The sequence below is a fragment of the Perognathus longimembris genome, chromosome 5, assembly GCF_023159225.1.
Source record: "Perognathus longimembris pacificus isolate PPM17 chromosome 5, ASM2315922v1, whole genome shotgun sequence".
In the NCBI taxonomy this organism is placed as follows: Eukaryota; Metazoa; Chordata; class Mammalia; order Rodentia; family Heteromyidae; genus Perognathus; species Perognathus longimembris.
In genome coordinates this window covers 8,539,940-8,559,299 of record NC_063165.1, presented here as the reverse complement: position 1 = coordinate 8,559,299, position 19,360 = coordinate 8,539,940, and the positions used below count along the sequence as shown (strand labels likewise).

The window sequence follows — 19,360 nt, the reverse complement described above, 5'->3', positions numbered from 1 at the left end:
AGTAAAGAGGGAGGAGACCCAGGCAGGACTCTGTAGCACCTCACAACTAAACAGTCAAATCTAAAGCAGATTGCCACCTTGCCATCTAAAAGAACATGCAGGCTAGGCACCGTTGCTCACGCTGGTAATCCCAGCTACTCAGGAGGCTGAGATCTGAGGATCATGGTTCAAAGCCAGCCCAGGCAGGAAATCTGTGAGACTCTTATCTCCAATTAACCACCAGAAAACCGGAAGTGGCACTGTGGCTCAAAGTGATACCGTGCTAGCTTTGAGTGGAAGAGCTCAGGGACAGCGCCCAGGCCCAGAGTTAAGCCCCACAAAGACAAAAAAAAAAAAAAAAAAAGGACACACATAAGAGTTTATCCAACACAATCACTTGTTTCCAATGACAGATAATCACTCATTGCTATGTCATACTCTGCAACTATGAGGACTGTGGTTAAGAAACTATGGTTTCTTCACAACTATGGTTAACATGTTTTAATTCAGACATGCAATCAAGACGACGTCCGATTTCCCCACTTTCTTTTTTTATTTATTTTTCCATGCTCAAGATTAGCACTCTATCACTTGAACCACAGCTCTACTTCTAGTGCTTTGGTAGCTAACTGGAGATAAGACTTTCCTGCCTGAGCTGGCCTCAAACCTGGATCCTCAGATCTCAGCCTCCAGAGTAGCTAGCATTACAGGCATGAGCCACTGGCACCTGGCTAATTTCCCCACTTTCTAACAAGTTGTATAACCTTGGTGGTACTTTCAGCCGTTGATAGTTCGCAGCATCAACCCATTCTCACTGTCCCAAATGCAGAGATGCTGTATGGAAAGTCTCTTCAGAGAGAAGTCAATACAGCAGGACAGAGATGGCACTGGTGTCCGTCTCAGTTCTCTGTGATGTTCCAGAGAGGAAAGCTTCCTAGAGAAATGATCCCTGGCCTGGCCCAAAGAAAGTACACAATAAATAACTACTGAATTAACTACCCATGATCCTCAACTTGCAATGGAGTGACATCCCAACAAACTCATCATAAATTGGACATATGTGAAGTCTAAAAAGCACTTAATGTACTTAACCTATTGCCCGGCAGAGCTGAGCAACACCAGAGGACCAGGTGTTTCCTCCATGATGGTTGTCTGTTCCCTGCTATGCTCAGCATCAAGTCAGAGGATTGAATACACGTTGCTATGTAGGAAAAGAGTCAAATGCAAAATTCAAAGCATAGTTTCTACTGAATTCATTTTTCCATCATAAAGTGAAAAGAAATGCTAACATCAGACCATTAAAAGTCAGGACCATCTGTAATTAGTGACTTGGTAAATATACTGCTTAAAAGATGGGAAAACCAGGGACAATGGCTCACATCTGTAATCCCAGCTGCTCGGGAGGCAGAGACAGTGGCTCACAAGGCAAGGCCAGCTCTGGCAAAATATTCTGGAGACCCCAATTCAACCCTAAGGACCAGACTCCCAGTACATGAACCTTTGTGAGGACAAACAACACCCAGAGTATAGCAAGCAAATTGCTATTTCATTAGCTTTCAAGAGTAAGCTGGTAAGAGGAAGACTGCTGGTATAACGAGAGAGAGAGAGAGAGAGAGAGAGAGAGAGAGAGACACCCAATATTGATCCTATAAAAGATCCCCAAAAGAAACTCTAGTGATCCAGTCATTAGTATATATAAGGTCCCTATTCTATCTGAGCATGTGGTACACTATAAAGGTACCTAGGAAACAGAGCTGACATTATTCATATCCTAAAACACTGGCAGCCCTGAGTGTTAACCCAGAAACCATAATCATCATGAAAGAAAATGAAGCACTTGGGACAAAAATGAGGGAGGAGGTAACAAGTTTGATAAGAAATGTACTCACTGCCTTACGTATGTTTGTTGCCTTGGCAACAAACAAATAAAATTATAAAAAAGAAAACAGAAGCACTTTCTCCTGAGTTATATAATCTATGCATAAAGGGAGAAGGGACAGCACCAGTGGCTCATGCCTGTAATCCTGGCTGCTCAGGAGGTTGAGATCTAAACATCACAGTTCAAAGCCAGCCCGGGGAAGGAAAGTCCATGAGATTCTTATCTCCAATTAAGCACCAGAAAACCAGAAGTGGTGCTGTGGCTCAAGTAGTAGAGCACTAGCCTTGAGCTAAAGAGCTCAGGGACAGCACCCAGGCCCAGAGTTCAAGCCCTACAAGTGAGAAGAAAAAAAAGAATCACTGGATGTCCAAGAATGTAATGGCTACTAAGACCAAATAAAAGTCTGGATTATGCTTCTGATGGTCAATAGGGTTGATCACCAGCATTGTAACCTTGTAGCTACTTGACTTCTCTATACTGCAGTTTCTTTCATTGGTTAAAACAGCACTCATACCTACTACTGTTGTTAGGATGAAGGAATAAGAAAATAAGAAGGCTGGGAATATGGCCTAGTGGCAAAAGTGCTTGCCTTGTATACCTGAAGCCCTGGGTTCGATTCCTCAGCACGGCATACATAGAAAAGGCTCAAGTGGCAGAGTGCTAGCCTTAAACAAAAGAAGCCATGGACAGTGTGCTCAGGTCCTGAGTCAAAGCACCAGGACTAGCAAAAGAAAATAAGAGAGCCTAGTACTGTGGCTCACACCTGAAATCTCACAAGAGGCAGAGATCTGAGGATCCCAGTTCAAAGCCAGCCAGAGAAACAAATCTGAGCTTCCAATTATCCAGCAAAATGCTGAAAATGGAAGTGTGGCTCAAGTGGTAGAGAACCAGTCTTGAGGAAAAAAGATAAGGAAAGTGCAGAGAGAAGCCCGAGTTTAAGCCACCGTACAAAAGAAAGTCAGGGCAAAGAGGAAAAAATGGAAAGGAAAATGGAACAAAGGGAGAAGGAAGAAAGAAAATAAAAGAAGCCATATACCATAAGTATTCAAGAAATGTCAGCTAATATTGTTTGACATCAGAGCTATAGTCAACCTAGAAAGCATGCTGTATTTGCCAGTATCTTGGCAATAAACAGTATTAAGAAATATAAATCTCAAAAAAAAAAGAAATAAAAGTGTCATTGAAAGGCTCTGTATGTACAATTTAGTTTTTTCCCTTATAACTGCAATTTGCTCAAACCATTTTTTCTACGAGTTCAAATGGGTCTTTGTAGCCCTTTGTAGCTTAAGGAAAGCTAATATAGCTGTGATACAAATGCACATGTGGGAAAATGGAGGTGTGAAGGCTGAGAGGATAAATGAGGCTGGGAAAGGCAGGAGGGAGAGACCAGTGGAAAGAGAGAAACAGATCAAGATGCATTGTACACAGAAATGGGCATGTTGAATTGGTGGCGCTCAACTCTGAATACAAGGGTAAGACAGAATTCGTAGTCAAAGAGCAGAATGAGGACCAGTGGACAACAAATTATTGCAATGAACTATCAAGGGCTGGAAGACTCTTGCTAAACTAGCCTAATAGGATTCTTGGTAAAGACAGGCCAAGGATCTCTAGGTCAAAGGTGAAAGATAAGGCACTTCTTCCACTGGGGTAGAGGTTAATATGGTAGGAGTCCTTGTGAAGACTAAAGTGGGAGGGCCAAAGAGAGGACACAAACAAGATCAAAGTCCATTCAAAAAAGAAGGCTCAGACAAAAGTAGTCATGACATTAAATGTGCACTGAATTATGTAACTCCAGGGTAAGGATGGCAGGGGGGAAATAGCGGAGAATGATGGAAGGGGTGAGAGCAATCAAAATGCACTGTACTCATAACTTGACATAAGGGATTGCAACCTCCTTGTACAACTACTTAATAATAAAATTAAATTTAAAAAATTTTACAAGGGCTCAGAGGAGCGTGACTCAAGTTTGAGGAAGGAAAGCATTCTTTGTGAAAGACAGGGCCCTAAAATTCTGCATTTTAACAAGTTCACTGATCTTTAGGAAAGACGTGGTGGTGCTACAGGTGATTGCTAAACATCTGTGGTCTGGAAGAAATCATCAATGACTGATTAGGTTTGCTCCAGAGTTGCAGTGAACTGATACATATCAAGTTGGAACAATGTAAAGAGAACATGCTGGCCTGAAAAGTAGAAGCTCTAGGTACTTCTTTCATCCCCCTGCTTGAACTCTAAAAAACAAAGAGAAGGAAAGTTGGAAAGGAAAGGGTTAGGAGGAGTTCTATGTGGGACATGGCCAGGCCTATCCTATTCCCCAGTGCTTTCTGGCAGTGGGAATAATTACACCACCACAAAACAGACAAGAAATAATGAACAGACATTTCAGGGCCAGCTCCCGAGGTTTGATAAAACTGTAAGAGAGAAAGAATCTCTTCCCAACTAGCAATTACTTCAGTGCTACTCCACAGCCTAAAACACTCTTTACCACTGTGCACACAGGCCGTTCTGCTATGTATCCTCATGGTGGAATTTAAAACTATCATGAACATAACATCACATTCTTAAATAATAATCTTTAAAAAGTATAGTCTATCTTCCATATCCATGGGCTCTATATTGACAATTAACCAATACAGATAAAAACTATTTGGGGAAGGGGGAAATCAATTATATCTGTCCTAAATGTGTACTTTTTCTTGTCATATTTCCTAAGCAGCATAACATAACTATTTACATAGCAGTATACATTGTATTAGGAATTATACACAATGTAGATGTGACTTTCTATATATAAGAAGGTATACATGGGCTGGGAATATGGCCTAGTGGTAAAGTGTTTGCCTCGTATACATGAAGCCCTGGGTTCAATTCCTCAGTACCACATATATAGAAAAAAGCTGGAAGTGGCGCTGTGGCTCAAGAGGTAGAGTGCTAGCCTTGAGCAAAAAGAAGCCAGGGACAGTGCTTAGGTCCTGAGTCCACGCCCCAGGACTGGCAACAAAAACAAAACTAATAAAGAAGGTATATATGGACTATACCATTTGATACCAGAGACCTGAACACATGCAGATTTTGATATCCAAGATGGGTCTTGAAAGCAATCCTTACTAAGTACCAAAGGACAACTTGAAGCACATACAGCTAAGTGTTCACATCTTTTAGGTACATTCTTGCTCTAAGCCTCTCTTTCCTTCCTTGCAAATTTGCCTGAGGAAGCCCCACTGAACCATCAAAGGCCGCTTTCAATATCATCATAGGAAATCACCTGACCCCTCACCACCCACCACTGGAACAAACTCCCCAGATACTAGACTCCTGTGGTCCATCAGTTCCAAATCTCTTTCAGCTTCTGAAATATCACTTCTGATGTTCATTAGGGACCCAAAGAATCATATTTTATAGCTGTGGTTTCTATAATGAGCCCTGAACTATTGTGGCTTTCCAAGTTTTCATTCTCTAGGAGGCTATGAGCATCCCAGGCCTTCTTGCAAATCCCCTGAAAAGTGGGATTTAAAATTCATTGTGTGCAACATAAATCTGACTGGTTACATAATAGAAAACATCAGACGGAGCTGGCTCCCATTCAAGTCATTTAGAACATATTTCATAAAAGCTGGACCTCATGGGAGACAGCCTCCCACAAGCCAGAAAGAAACCAAAGTAAAACCACAGTCTCACCAAACCGTTCATCCTCAGTCTCATAGTGAAATAGCCAGGAGGATAAAAATTGATGAGATTTCATTAAGTGAAAAATTTCATAAAAATCAATTCTAACCCCTGTAGCTCCCAGAAGCAAGACCAGTGTTTATATGAAGGGTGTTAAAGATAAGCTGTCCCATGGACATTGCAATAGCAGTTAGCCAACAATTTCTAATACACTCTGAAGTGGAGACTTGAAAAATTAAAATCTGTTCTGGCTTTTTCGCTGTCGACAATCCACTCAACCTGAATCCATACAAGAAAACAGCCATGATACAGCTTCCTGATTCAAATGTAAATCACTAAGTCTTGACTGAAAACCTCTACACATTCCTAGCCATGCACTGGTGGCTCATGCCTGTATATATAATAATCCTAGCTACTCAGAAGGCTGGAATCTGAGGATCATAGTTTGGAGACAGCCAGGACAGACAAAACTGTGAGAATCTTATTTCCAATTAACCAGCAAAAATTCATAAATAGAGGTGTGGGTCAAGTGATAAGAGGACCAGGCTGGAATGAAAAAGCCAGATGAACCAGGCCCTGGCAGCTCATGCCTGTAATCCTAGCTACCCAGGCGGCTGAGATCTGAGGATTGCAGTTCAAAGCCAGGAGGGGAAGTAAAGTCTGAGACTCTTATCTCTCATTAGCCAGTAAAAAGCCAGAAGTAGGGGTGTGTCTCAAGTGGTTGCGCAACAGACTTAAGTGAAAAAGCCAAACCAAGAGCACAAGGCTCTGAGTTCAAGCTCTAGTACCAACAACAACAAAAGAAACCTGAGCAAATAATGATCCATGTAAATATATATATATGTGCAACATCTATAATAATACTTATACATACTGGTATACATTTCATATATACTCGTATATATTCAACACTTATATATACTTATATATTAAATACATACTTTATATAACACTTATACATTGCCTATATTAATACTTATATATTGCACATACTTATATGCTGATATACATATGTAATATGTTTATCAGTATATGTATGTTTATATGCATATCAGTATACATGTATATCTCTATATAGCTATATGTATACTGATATATCAGTATATGTATATGCATGTGATATGAACATATATATGTACATATGTGTATATATGTATATCTATGTATATGTTCAGTAAGTCTACAATTAAGTACAAAAATTTGTTTTTAAATTAGCAACATTTCCTAAGAAATAAAAATGTGCAAAGATAACTACTGCATTTTTTTTTTTTTTTTTTTTTGCCAGTCCTGGGCCTTGGACTCAGGCCTGAGCACTGTCCCTGGCTTTTTTTTGCTCAAGGCTAACACTCCGCCACCTGAGCCACAGCACCACTTCTGGCCGTTTTCTGCATACGTGGTGCTGGGGGATTGAACCCAGGGCTTCATGTATATGAGGCGAGCACTCTTGCCACTAGGCCACATCCCCAGCCAGGCTACTGTATTTGCTGCAGGCCACTTTATGATCAGCATCCTAGAGGCAATGTTTCTTTGGAAAGTCACCTCCATATGGGAGGTCATTGCCCATGCCCACAGCTCCTATGACAAAAAGCATCTGTTGTATATTGAATTCTGACTTTGACCAAGGTACTTAAACTATAAGACCTTATTGTTGCTTTTCTGAGAAAATGGAGAATCTGAACTTTTTTATTAGTATTTATTACCCTGTTGGCTTGAACACTGCTGAGTGATATGACAAGCCTCACTGTTTATTGAAAGAATCTCACAAATGTTCTTTAAACATAGTTATTTTATATTACTTTCCCCTGGTTTTGTTGAAAAGGGAACAATTCACTCCAAAGGATTCTTTTATATGAAGCTCTGTGGGAAATAATCTGGTAAATCCAGGAGATTTTAAGTCTCCTCTGGCCATTGTGAATGTTGTCTATTATGATAAAAAGAAGTTAGGCAACAGGGGCTCTATGTACTAGCTACTCAGGAAATCTGAGGATCGTGGTTTGAAGCCAGTCCTGGCAGAAAAGTCTGTGAGACTCTCATCTCCATTAATCTACAGGTGAGCGTGGCTCAAGTGGTACAGTATAGTGCTAAAGCAGCTCAGGGACAGCACACAGGCCTTGAGTTCAATCCCCAAGACCAGCACCAAAAAAAAAGCAAATTAAAAAATAATGGAATTGAACTCTGGCTATGGTTACAAATGGTGATGCCCCCTGCGGCCCATATGACCAAAATCTCAGCCTTGGAAACTCCCGGGGGCACCCATGGTCTATTCAACTTATAAGGTGGCCCATTCCACTTTCTCTCATAAAATTTAAGGGTGAATTTAAAACTGCCATCCATTGCCGCCTGAGTTGAAATATATCCATGCCATTCCAACAGCCCTCTCTGACTCAGGAAAACGAATAGGAGTAGGGAGAAGAAAGACAAAAAAGAGATTGGGGTTTTATTGCTTGTAATTTTGGTTTGGGTTTTAGGGAGGCTGGTTTTGTGGTTTTGTTTTTGTGACTGTTATGTTGTTGTTTTAACTAACCTCACTAGTAGCTGAAATTTCTGCTGAAAAAAAAAAGAAAAAGAAAAAATAGAAGAAACTTTTGGCTGCTCTCAATTGAAAACAGATACGAATGTTCTAGATTTTTTTTTTAAGCCTCCTGGCCTACACACCAGTATAGGCAGAGGCACTAGAATGCTCTATCTGGGTCAGAGGCATGGCTCAACGGTAGAGCACTTGCTAGAAAGAGCAAGACCTGAGTTCAAGCCCTAGTTTTATATGTGTGTGTGTATGTACGTCTGAGTGTATATTTGTGTATACAAACTAAGTATATATTTATATAATACATATTATATATATCATACAACATTAGATATAATATATAATTCAATGCATATAATTGTCTTCTATGTAATGAAAAATTCCAGAAATAAATAATTTGTAAGTCTTAAATTGCTCGCTTTTCTGAGTAGCATCATGAAATCTTGCCATCCTACTCTGTTCTGCCTGGGCCATGAATCACCCCTCATCCAATGTATCCACACTGTATATGCTATCCACCCAATCAATGGTCACTTTCCACACTGCTATATTCTGGTGATTTTTATTTTACTTCATAAAACCTAAGAGTAGAGATGCTGGCAAACCTTATGTTCCAAGGAGAAGCCATAAAGTACTTCCTTTAATTGAAAAGGTGAAAATCCTTCACTAGGAAAGGGGGGGAAGGGCATGTACTGAGATTTTAACATATTACTAAGCATACTGCAAAGATCTAAGGTAAATCCTTATTGTTCTCATCCCACTGAGCCTAATTTATAAGTTTAACTTAGGTATGTATGAGTAGGAAAAAACATAGTCTAGGTAAGGTTTGGTAGCATCAGTGGTTTCCTGTGAAATCACATGGGATCTGGAAACATGTCCCAGTGGATGGTAAGGGAGGACTCTGCTGCCCAGAGTCTATCCAATATGCCAGCAAGAGAGATTCAGTCACCACAAACAGAAAGCAGGACAGGAAGACCCTGTGCCAAGCGACAGATCCTACACACAAGCAACTGGACCACCCTGGGCTGGCCCACAAATGCATTGTGAATACAAAATGTGAGGGTTGTGCTACAGAGCCTCCCTAAGGCCAAAAGCTAACCACAGAAAAATTAAGAATTTGCACTACCATTAAAGTTCCAAAAATCAATTTTATTCATTTGAAAAAAAGAGATGATTTAATCAGAAGAGAGTAGGGTGGCCAGAGCTTCTGAAGTGGACGTGGAAAGCAACCCCTCCGTACAGTACTTCATAAGAACATTTAAAAATAATTTTTAAAAAAACAACCCCAAGGATGAACAGTGTCAACATGAGGAGGAGAGACCAGATGGACAAGGGACTCTTCCCCCACGTGAGTGACCATTAACACAGTTCTGTGGGCTTCAGACACTAATCAATCCAATCAAGCTATGAAGCCAAACTGAGCATCTCAGAAGAAAGAGACTCACTCGGGATAGCTATGGTAGAGAGGTACATGAGACAGAGAGAAAAAAATAGTGAGACAGAGAGATCTACCTATGTCTATATCTATAAAATAAGTATCCAGCCCCAAGTAAAGTGACACTGGCTACCCATCAGGCCTTGCTCTGCCCACAGGCAGAACTGGCACAGGGATAGGAAGGCTTAATGACTTGACTGACCAAATGGCACATGTTTGATTTACTACATCATTTTATTATGGATTTTGAAAATTCAAATAACTCACCTAATCTCACTTTCAAAAAACATGTACGTGTGGTGCAAACACACACACACACACACACACACACACACACACACACACACACACACACACAGAGTATAAGGAAGTTAGCCAAGTATACACATGGCTAAGTAATCCAGTTCAAACGACCTTGAGAACTTCAACATGAAGGAACGCTGCAAGCCTAAGTGAAGCAGAATGTGAAGCACAGGCAAATGCCACAGGGGACATGTTGGTCCAGAGATCACCTGTGGAAGGCAATGAAAGGGCTGAGAGATGCTCAAGGAGGAAGACCTCAGGTTTCAACTCCTTGGAAGCACTGTGATTCCCTGCTGGCCCAGAGGATCAAAGCTAGATGAGACCAGTAGCCCAGTGCAGAAAGGGGCACAGCCCATGCTACCTTGGTGAGAGCAAGCTTCCTCAGGCTCCTCTTCCCACACCCTATTGTCACTCAGGGAAAAGGGTTTCTGCCAAGGAAATCAGGAAGTAGTAACAAGGCTTGGGAGATTCTCATAGAGATAAACGTTGGCTAGTTTACCATACTGTGCCCTTCTTGTGGTGATAGGGTTTGAACTAAGGACCTGACACTTGCTCAACTTGCTTGGTCAGCTGGTGCCCCACCATCTGAGCCAGGCTGGAGGCCTGGCTCTGCACTGGTAATTGGGAATGAAGTCTCACAGACTTTTCTGCAAATACAATCTTCCAGATCTCAGCCTACTGAGTAGCTAGGATTACAGGTGTGAACCACTCTCACCGAGTTGTTATTGTTTTAATGCTAAAAAAAAAAAAAAAAAAAAAAGCTCATGACTTATTGCAGTTGAGCAGGTTTCAATTTTTTAAAACTTTTATTGTGGGAATACTTTTGTTTTCTAAGAGGCTTGCTCCAAAGCTAACTCTGAACTCTCAGTTCTCCTGCCTCTACCTCTCAAGTGCTGGTATGACAAGCATTAATCACCACCTCAGCCTTACAGAAACATTTTCTGCTGGGTACAGCTGGATTATGTTCACTTTCCAGCTTCAACCATTCAATCCAGTTTGACTGCATTCACTACACTTTCAAGAAAATCTCAAGCATCATAGTATCACCGATAAAGGTGTTAATAGATTATTTTAGAAGACTCTTTTATCTCGATATAATCCTATTGCTACTTTTACAGGCGCAACCCCCAACCATCCCCAATATCACTAACCTTTTTGTTTTTAAATGTCACTGATTCTAACTACCTCACCCTCTTCTAGATCTTTCTTATGGTATCCTCAAGCCAGGATCCAAACAAAATCCATTATCACACTTGGTTGATTTAATTTTCATTACCCTTATCCAAACACCCCCCTACCCAGTCCCCCTCAAATGCCTGTGTCATTGAAGGCATCCCACTCTCTCCTTTCCTTTCTCTGATTCCCTTTGTCTCTTCCCCTAATCATTTTTTAAATTGTTATTGTAGATTTGATATACAGAGGTATTACAGTTACATGAAACAGGTATGAGTAATGAGGACAATTCTTTTTGAATCATGTCACTCTCTCGTGGTTTTTCCCTCCTGTCCCCAACCACAACATGCCCAGTTCATTTTTCCATGTGGTGTCCAGTGAGCATCTTTTTAAGAAACTTTTTGTTAGCAGATCTTCAATGATCACAGAATAATGGCTCTTTTGATTCAAGATCCTGTTGACAGTCAAGGGGAAGAAGGTGTGCAGATCTGTAATTACATCTCTAACCATTATTTAAAAAACAAAACAAAACAAAACAAAACAGAAAATCCCCCAGAACAGCCATTGTTCTATTATTCACTATGACTGGGAAAATTGATTTTGGACCATAGCACCTCATCTCTAACAAGATCAAGATGACAACAATGATGAAGATAGCATGCATCAGTAAATAGAACTCAGATAATTATCTACTGCCCTGGTCTCCAGGCCAGGGATTGGTAGTGAAGTGACGTGAACCCCATTTTAGAATTAAACCCTGAGCCAATCAGATTTGTACCTGTGTCCTAATCTTGCTTGCACACCTGATTGTTGTAACCTTGTTCTTTGCCTTTATAAGCCCTGTGTAATGTAATCACAGCTCCGGGCTTCCTCCTAACCTCCACTGTGTCGGTGGGTAGGACGAGGCCCGAGTTGCAGCTCGCTTAAATAAAGCCTTGCCTTGCTTTTGCATTTCGTAAATGTCGGAGTCTCGGTGGTCTTTTTGGTGGTGGTCTTGCAACTTGGCACAACATTTGGGGGCTCGTCCGGGATGGCCCCAGAGACCCCCAAGACCCCAGACTCCGAAGGTAAGAAAATAGGGCAGTTCATTCTGTGTGTCTGTGTCTGTGTGATTTGTAGTTTTGTTTTCTGTTTAGGCCAGCCGCTTGAATCTGAACCTGTAGGTAGTGAAGGACAAGCCGGAGTGGACATGCTCGTATGGGCAATCCTGGGGGACTTGGGGGACACCTCAAGCCCTCCACAGGGGGCTCAGGCTTCCCACTACCACCCTGAACCTGAAGGACTGGACCAAGAGGCCCTTCTAATGGGTGTCCATCTAGTCCACTCTATATTTGGGGTTGTCTGGCCCGCTCCTACACAGGAACGGGAGAGAGAGAGCCTCAAGACTGTGTGGTCTGCCCCCTCACAGGGGCAGGAGAGACACAGTGAGACTGTGTGGTCTGCCCCCTCACAGGGGCAGGAGAGGCACAGTGAGATTGTGTGGTCTGCCTCCTCACAGGGGCAGGAGAGACACAGTCAAACCTGTAAGCTGCGGCTCCCTAAGTCTGTCTGTAAGTGTTGTCTGGTCTTTGTGCCTGTGATTATTTTTGTGTGTTTCTTTCTTGCACTGTGCCTGACTGACAAACGGATGATGGGGAACGTTCCTTCCACTCCCCTGGACTTGACTTTAGCTCACTGGAAAGATGACAGGTGACAGCCCACAATCAGTCAATCAGTGAGAATGTCCGCAAAAAAAGAACTCTAGGGGGACCCCCACCCAGCCTTCTTAAGCAGAAAATTGTTTGGTGCGCTAAAATGTTTTACTAAGACTAAAAATGTTTTACTAAAACTATCAAGCCCTGGAAAATGAGGCTGGAGAATGCTAAAATCATTTGTTAAAGGTTTTTGTCTTAAAATGTACGGCCGATGCTTATTCAGCGCGCTTTAAGATCTTTTGAAAATGTATGTGTGTGTGCATGTGTGAGTGTGAACATGTTCAAGACTGCAGTATGATGCAAAACTAAGTTTAAATTCAAAGGTCTTCATGCCATGCAGTAACTGGGACTGAAGAAAAAAAAAAAAAAAAGAGGCTCTTTTGAAACAAGCAGCCCATAAGCAAAGGGCGGCACCTGGTTTCAGATTGCCTGTGAGCTTCAGTTTTTCCGATGCAGATAAAAGCTAAAGTGTTATGTTAGTGTTAAAAAGGCTTTGGAAATCAAGAATACATTTCTAGATAAGAAGTTTGGAAGTAAAATTGTCCTAAATAATTATTGCAAAGTAAGAAAGGGAGAATTATGGATACCAAAATGTTTAATTGCCATTCCAGCTTCTTTGTAGGTTTTTTGTAACAGTTTCCAGCAGGCCCACAGAGAAGCACAGGTGATTCCTACAAGTTTGTCAAGATCTAATACTGACCCTTAATAAGTTCCAGGTAAGAGAGCATGCTTAAAAACTACTTCTGTGTGGACCACCTTGTTGCTTATAATTGGAGTAAAGTGACCCCTTATAAGACTCATTGATCTGAATCTGCGGTTCGAAGCCAGCCCGGGCAAAGAAAGGTCCCTGTGAGAGACTTGTCTCTAATCAGCCAGCAGAGTGCTGGGAACAGAGTGGTGTGGAGCTCAAAAGTGGTACGGTGCTAGTCTTGAGCTGGAGAGCTGAGGGACAGCACTCAGGCCCTGAGTCCAAGTCGAAAGTCACTCCTCCTGGGACAAAAGTGATGGAGCATCCAGAGGCAGTAAGCCACTGCTTGGATGGCAGAGACGGTGTCAGATCCTAGAGTCACTACTGTTGGCCTTTCAAAAGTAAAAGCCGGGAAGTCCTAGAAGAATAGTTCATAAGCGTGCCTTTCCAATGCCCATGTCTGTCTACTGGGCAGGAATTTGCCAGTCATCTGTGATAGTGGTTAGTAAGGGTAAGTTTGTCAAATGAGAGGATAGATTAAAATCTCACCCCCCGCATTTACTCAAAGCCCTGACTGGCAGTGAGAATTTTAAGCTCATACATCTGTTTAGTAAAGAAAGCTTGTAGACCTGAGACTGTGTCCTTATTGAGATCTGTTAAAGGCCTGCAAAGGTACATTGTTAAAAATTGCAAGACCTGTCAGCTTGCCAATGCCCCCAATCAACAGATTACTAAAGGAGCTCGCCTCTGTGGGAATAGGCCAGGCGTGTATTGGGAAGTAGATTTCACAGAAATTACAAATATTTGCTAGTTTTTGTAGACACCTTTTCAGGATGGGTTGAAGTCTATCCAACAAAGCATGAGACTGCGAATGTAGTGGCTAAGAAGATCCTGAAAGAAATCCTACCCAGGAGACTGAACTCCTTAGAACCACGGTGGAAGGGACCCTAGACGGCATAGCCACTTGGGTTCATTGCTTCCACTCCAGGCCAGCTGACCCCTTTGCCCTGGATGACAACTACCATGATGGAACATGGGAGGTCTCCAAGCACCCAACTCAGCCGCTTGGCCTTCGCCTCAAGAAAAGAAAGTTAGACTGAATATTGTTATAATTTTCTTTTTGCCTTCTTTTCTTACTACCCTGGCTAGTGTTAATGTTATTTTGGCAGCTCACTCCAAAGTGAGGTGACCCCCTTATTTTAGGTAGTTTTGGGCTTGCTCAGGAATACGGGTATAGCCACCCGACCCTTAGAGAACAGTTGAGAAGTTTATGTATTATTTTGTTGCTTACATTTGGATACTAAACACTATACAGCTAATGGTAAGTCTGTATAGCTGAAAGTTAATTTTCAGTTTGCAGTAATCCTGCAGTCCCTTGGTAAAGTAGACTAAGGTTATAGGTTCCTGGCTAGGTAAGGTCTACGCCCCTGAGTCAGCCTGAAGAAGTTACAGAAGATGGATGATCTTCACCCATCAGCCCCCCTTTAAAATCAAGGGACCAGAGTTGTTTTGGGGAAGATGAGGCAGGATAAACTAGAGACATGCAAAACAGAGGTACAGAGACTATTCTTGTAAGAAATGGTGACAGGCCCTTTGGTTACTACATTGGGCCCTACTGGCCCATGCCTTACCTCTATATCATCCCCTAGACATGCAAGCCATTGAAATGGACAGAATGGAGCCATGATTGGCTCCCAAGGTACCAAAAAGAAAAAGGGGGAAATGAAGTGCCAGACACGTGAACCCCATTTTAGGGGGTTCAAATCAGATTTGTACCTGTGTCCTAATCTTGCTTGCACACCTGATTGTTGTAACCTTGTTCTTTGCCTTTATAAGCCCTGTGTAATCACAGCTCAGGGCTTCCTCCTAACCTCCGCTGTGTCGGTGGGTAGGACGAGGCCCGAGTTGCAGCTCGCTTAAATAAAGCCTTGCCTTGCTTTTGCATTTCGGAAATGTCTGAGTCTCGGTGGTCTTTTTGGTGGTGGTCTTGCAACTTGGCACAACAGTAGTTCAGGGGGGGACTGGTAATTCATGTCTGTAATCCTAGCTACTCAGAGGGTGGAGATCAGGGGATGATGGTTTAAAAAGCCAGCTCAGGCCAAAAAGTCTGTGAGACTCTTCTTTCCTATTAAGTAGCCAAAAGCCAGAAGAGAAGTTATGGCTCAAAGGGTAGAGTGCCAGCCTTGAGCTAAAAAACTTCTGTAACTCTTCATCAACAAAGAAACCAAGACAGGTAGCAGGTCCATATAGTGTGTGCACAATTTGGAAGTGCCACCCTAAGAATTCAAGCATTACCAGCTCCTTAAAAATCTCTTCTCGACCCATACTTTACCCTCACACTTCAAAGAAAGCTGATTAATTACACATTATGATACCAATTGTATCCAAGTGCATTAGGAAACAGAATCTTTGCTAAGCAATGTCACCATTTTTTTATTCTTGTATCATTATTAATAATTACACTCTGGGTTTTTATTGTATTAAGATGCAACTAAGAAAAAATATCCTTAAATCTATTTTTTTACAAAAGAATTTCACATCATCCCTAATTATATGCCATATAATATAATGGGTGGGGGAAATGCTTTGAATCAGCTAAGTTGTATTTAGGGGAAAAATACAACCCACATTCTTTTTAATCCTTAGCATAAAATATTAAAGGGATATTGGTGGCTCATACCTATAATCTTAGCTACTCAGGAGACAGAGATCTAAAGATTAAGGTTCAAAGCCAGCCTGGATAGGAAAGTCCATGAGACTCTTGCCCCCAGTTAACTACAAAAAGGCAGAAATGGAGCTGTTGCTCAAGTGCTAAGGGACAGCACATAGGCCCTTAGTTCAAGCACTGAAGTAAAAAAAAAAAAAAAAAAAAACCTGATTGGTAAACTAATCTCCCTCATACTGATCTGCCCTGGAGTGTTTCAGGTTATTCCTTTTTATTTCCCTGTCTCGTCATTTGTTTGTTTGTTTTCAGTACACTTTATCCTCCTCTGTCATCATCTGCTTATGCATACAGGCTAGGAATGGTAATCCTAGCTACTCAAGAGGCTGAGGCAGGGGAATCTAGAGACAAGACCAACCCAGCAACATTAGTCATGGAGTACAATGTACTCTATGGAATTCTATGCTTCCATCAGAAAGAATGACATCACCCCATTTGTAAGAAAATGAGAAAGACTTGGAAAAAAATCATATTAAGTGAAATAAACCAGACCCAAAGAAACATAGACTCCATGGTTTCCCTCATTGTAGTAACTAGACTATGTCTAGGATAGTCCTAGCAGAGGATCACAGTAGCTCAATAGCTAGGTACATATGACCATATAAAATGATGCTAATCAAAATGAATGCCAAGACATGGAAACAAGAGGGTTTTGTGTGTGTGTGTGTGTGTGTGTGTGTGTGTGTGTGTGTGTGTGTGTGTGTTTAGTGTACTGTTTGCAGTTTCGTTTTTCTTTTGTTTCTTTGTATGGTTTATCCCATTGTCACTGTTTTTTTTTTTATTTTGGTGCCCTTATTCTTGTATATAAGTTTATCTGATTTGGGGAAGGGAAGGAGAATCACAGAAATGGTGAGACAAATGACAAGGGGTGAACTAATGCAACAACAATACTCATATTATGTCGAAAATGAACCTTACAACTTGCAGGGGGGCAAAGTAGTGGAGGATGGAAAGAGGGAGAAAACAAAGAAGAGGGTAACACTGTTTGACAAGAAATATATTCATTTCCTTACTTATGTAACTGTAACTCCTCTGTACATGACCTTTACAATAAAATAAATACACACACACGCACACGCACACGCACACACACACACACACACACACACACTTGCTTAGATTTCTGACCTCTTCCTTTTCACTCTACATCTTTCATCTTTCTCTTTATTCCTTTCTTTTATGGTATAAAAATAAGTCTTAAGTACAATGAAGATATACCTTAAAGAGATATTTTTTATTTACTGAGTTTCTACCAAATCTTTATCCCAAAGTCAAGCATATTAAGAATCCTAAGGTGAACCTGAATCTGGTCAAATCTTTATAGGAAATCTAGGGAACAATGAAACATGGCAAAGGTCTACCCAAGGAAGAAAAATCTACTCTGTGGGAATTAGAGTGTAGATCCAACCACCTGACCAAATGTACTACAAAGGAGAAGAGGAGGATGGAACCAGAACAGGAAATGCGACACAAAACAAATCAGCCCGGTGTGACCCATGAATGTTGTTTTCTTTCAGAGTAGTTTTTTTAAATGGGTTTTATTCTGACACTTTTCACACATGCATACACTGTACATAATCATACTGGATGCAGTATAGACCCTTTGATTGTCCTGAAGGGTTTTTCTTTGGGGGGGGGGGGAGCTGGATTTGTTTGTGCCAGTCCTGAGGTTTGAACCCAGAGCCTGGACACTGTTCTTGAGCTTTTTCTGCTCAAAGCTGGTGGTCTACCACTTGAGTCACACCTCCACTTAGAGATTTTTGGTGCTTAACTGAAGATAAGTCTCACAGACTTTCTTGCCTGGTGTCTAGCTTCGAAATGCAATCCTCAGAGCTCAGCCTCCTAAGTAGCTAGGATTCCAGGCATGAGCCACTGGTGCCTAGTTTTACCCTAAAGTATTTTTAAGCAATTGTGAAAACGCAGTTATGAGACAATCAGAGAAATGTGAACACAAACATCCAGTGATAGTAACAAACAAATATTTATTTTATGTGGTAATAACATTGTGCTGGTGTTTAACAAAGAGAAACTTTAACCTTCTTAGATTCCTAGTGGAACATTGACAAATGACAGATATTCCTATTTCTGTGTGTGTGTGTGTGTGTGTGTGTGTGTGTGTGTGTGTGTGTGTGTGTGTGTGTACTGGGTTTGAACTCAGGGCTTCATACATACTTGGCTTACTTGCTCAGCTGGTACTCTACTACAAGTCACACTTCAAGCCCAGCTTTTTGCTAGCTAACTGAAAATGGTTTCCCAAGGACTTTTCTTCCTGGGCTGCCTTGAACTGTGATCTTTCTGATCTCAACTTGAGTAGCTAGGATTACATGTGTGAGCCATTGGTGCAGGTATACATACAAATGGCTGCAGATGTTTAGATCCTGTTGATTTCCAAATGTAGCCATGAATAATGTGACATAGAAGGACCAGAATGAGAAACAATAAACACCAGGGACAGATTTGCAAATATAAGACATACAAGTAAATATAAAAATAAATTTATCCATGTACCCATGATATCCCTAGAAAAACACACTCAAGAGACTGTCTCCTTACCATGTAGAGATCAAGCTTCAGACAATGTCAACATCAGATACAGCCATCCACCTAGAAATGTAAAAAGAAAAAGACTTTTAGGGTGACAGTTGCTTTGACAAAACCTAGGTATTTTATTCCACAGGCAAGAAAAAAAGAACATCATTTACAAAAGGGGATCAGAGAAGGCATTGATAAAACAATTTGGAGGCAAGGACTATGAGCAGAGGAAAGAAACCATCTTAGAACAGCAAGCAGAGCGGAGTAATCCCCGCCTCTGAACAGAGAGGACAGCTAGTACCCACCAAGGCAGCATCTCGCCCTAATTCCACTCTGCCCAAGTCAGTAATGCCCAAGTCAGGATGCCCCCGCCAACTCCGGATGCTATGCAAAGATAGATAAATAGATAGATAGACAGACAGACAGATAGATAGGGAGAGAAAAAGAGAGAGAGAGAGAGAGAGAGAGAGAGAGAGAAGAGGCCAAGCATGAAGGTATCCCCTGTAATCCCAAGTGTTCAGTAGGCTCAGACCAGAAAATGGCTCAAACCTAGCAGCTCAGGGCCAGCCAAAGCAACATAATGAGATCTCTCCTCTCTCCTCTCTCCTCTCTCTCCCCTCTCTCTCTCTCTCTCTCTCTCTCAGATAATACAGACACTTTACAAAAATTAGGATGGCTAACTTTCTTCTCGTGTGTGTGTGCGCACATGCTGGTTCAGGGCTTCATTCAGGGCCTGGGCACTGTCCCCGAGCTTCTTTGTGCTCAAGG

The 19,360-nt window shown here is 41.6% G+C and overlaps 1 protein-coding gene across 1 annotated transcript in view; it reads right to left on the bottom strand.

Annotated features, from left to right (window-relative positions):
* Tiam1 (TIAM Rac1 associated GEF 1) overlaps positions 1 to 18,665 on the bottom strand; it is a 264,074-nt gene extending 245,409 nt beyond the window's left edge. Inside the window, exon 1 of the mRNA XM_048346332.1 lies at positions 18,614 to 18,665. The gene's annotated coding sequence lies outside the window, so the exon portion shown is untranslated. The remainder of the gene's footprint in view (positions 1 to 18,613) is intronic.
* Between the last annotated feature and the right edge of the window lie 695 nt (positions 18,666 to 19,360).